Here is a 2,500-nt window from a genome sequence, read left to right on the forward strand (position 1 = left end):
TGCTCCGGGGGCTCCAGGGGCTCCAGGGGGTGCTCGGCGGAGGCCATGCCCAGCCAGAGTGTCCCTTCCCCGGGGTGAGTCTGGAGGAGTGGGGGGTGGCTCTGGAGGTGCTCCGGGGGCTCCAGGGGGTGCTTGGTGGAGACCATGCCCAGCCAGAGTGTCCCTTCCCCGGGGTGAGTCTGGGGAGAGTGGGGGGTGGCTCTGGGGGTGCTCCGGGGGCTCCAGGGGGTGCTTGGTGGAGACCATGCCCAGCCAGAGTGGCCCTTCCCCGGGGTGAGTCTGGGGAGAGTGGGGGGTGGCTCTGGAGGGCCTCCGGGGGTTCCAGGGGTTCCAGGGGTTCCAGGGGGTGCTCGGTGGAGGCCATGCCCAGCCAGAGTGGCCCTTCCCCGGGCAGAGTCTGGGGAGAGTGGGGGGTGGCTCTGGAGGTGCTCCGGGGGCTCCAGGGGCTGCTTGGTGGAGACCATGCCCAGCCAGAGTGGCCCTTCCCCCGGGTGAGTCTGGGGACAGTGGGGGGTGGCCCTGGAGGGCCTCCGGGGGTTCCAGGGGGTGCTCGGCGGAGGCCATGCCCGGCCAGAGTGTCCCTTCCCCGGGCAGAGTCTGGGGAGAGTGGGGGGTGGCTCTGGAGGTGCTCCGGGGGCTCCAGGGGTTCCAGGGGGTGGTCGGCGGAGGCCATGCCCAGCCAGAGTGTCCCTTCCCCGGGGTGAGTCTGGAGGAGAGTGGGGGGTGGCTCTGGGGGTGCTCCGGGGGCTCCAGGGGGTGCTCGGCGGAGGCCATGCCCAGCCAGAGTGTCCCTTCCCCGGGGTGAGTCTGGAGGAGTGGGGGGTGGCCCTGGAGGTGCTCCGGGGGCTCCAGGGGCTCCAGGGGGTGCTCGGTGGGGGCCATGCCCAGCCAGAGTGTCCCTTCCCCGGGGTGAGTCTGGAGGAGTGGGGGGTGGCTCTGGAGGTGCTCCGGGGGCTCCAGGGGGTGCTTGGTGGAGACCATGCCCAGCCAGAGTGGCCCTCCCCCGGGGTGAGTCTGGGGAGAGTGGGGGGTGGCTCTGGAGGGCCTCCGGGGGTTCCAGGGGCTCCAGGGGGTGCTTGGTGGAGGCCATGCCCAGCCAGAGTGTCCCTTCCCCGGGGTGAGTCTGGAGGAGTGGGGGGTGGCTCTGGAGGTGCTCCGGGGGCTCCAGGGGGTGCTTGGTGGAGACCATGCCCAGCCAGAGTGGCCCTCCCCCGGGGTGAGTCTGGGGAGAGTGGGGGGTGGCTCTGGAGGGCCTCCGGGGGTTCCAGGGGCTCCAGGGGGTGCTTGGTGGAGGCCATGCCCAGCCAGAGTGTCCCTTCCCCGGGGTGAGTCTGGGGTGAGTGGGGGGTGGCTCTGGGGGTGCTCCGGGGGCTCCAGGGGGTGGTCGGCGGAGGCCATGCCCAGCCAGAGTGTCCCTTCCCCGGGGTGAGTCTGGGGAGAGTGGGGGGTGGCTCTGGGGGTGCTCCGGGGGCTCCAGGGGGTGCTTGGTGGAGACCATGCCCAGCCAGAGTGTCCCTTCCCCGGGGTGAGTCTGGAGGAGTGGGGGGTGGCCCTGGAGGTGCTCCGGGGGCTCCAGGGGCTCCAGGGGGTGCTCGGTGGGGGCCATGCCCAGCCAGAGTGTCCCTTCCCCGGGGTGAGTCTGGAGGAGTGGGGGGTGGCTCTGGAGGTGCTCCGGGGGCTCCAGGGGGTGCTTGGTGGAGACCATGCCCAGCCAGAGTGGCCCTCCCCCGGGGTGAGTCTGGGGAGAGTGGGGGGTGGCTCTGGAGGGCCTCCGGGGGTTCCAGGGGCTCCAGGGGGTGCTTGGTGGAGGCCATGCCCAGCCAGAGTGTCCCTTCCCCGGGGTGAGTCTGGGGTGAGTGGGGGGTGGCTCTGGGGGTGCTCCGGGGGCTCCAGGGGGTGCTCGGCGGAGGCCATGCCCAGCCAGAGTGGCCCTTCCCCGGGGTGAGTCTGGGGAGAGTGGGGGGTGGCTCTGGGGGTGCTCCGGGGGCTCCAGGGGGTGCTTGGTGGAGACCATGCCCAGCCAGAGTGGCCCTTCCCCGGGCAGAGTCTGGGGAGAGTGGGGGGTGGCTCTGGAGGTGCTCCGGGGGCTCCAGGGGTTCCAGGGGGTGCTCAGTGGGGGCCATGCCCAGGCAGAGTGTCCCTTCCCCGGGGTGAGTCTGGAGGAGTGGGGGGTGGCTCTGGAGGTGCTCCGGGGGCTCCAGGGGGTGCTTGGTGGAGACCATGCCCAGCCAGAGTGTCCCTTCCCCGGGGTGAGTCTGGGGAGAGTGGGGGGTGGCTCTGGGGGTGCTCCGGGGGCTCCAGGGGGTGCTTGGTGGAGACCATGCCCAGCCAGAGTGGCCCTTCCCCGGGGTGAGTCTGGGGAGAGTGGGGGGTGGCTCTGGAGGGCCTCCGGGGGTTCCAGGGGTTCCAGGGGGTGCTCGGTGGAGGCCATGCCCAGCCAGAGTGGCCCTTCCCCGGGCAGAGTCTGGGGAGAGTGGGGGGTGGCTCTGGAGGTGCTCCG

Source organism: Eucyclogobius newberryi, unplaced genomic scaffold (assembly GCF_026437365.1).
Source record: "Eucyclogobius newberryi isolate DKJ021-1_F unplaced genomic scaffold, fEucNew1.0.hap1 SCAF_775, whole genome shotgun sequence".
Lineage (NCBI taxonomy): Eukaryota > Metazoa > Chordata > Actinopteri > Gobiiformes > Gobiidae > Eucyclogobius > Eucyclogobius newberryi.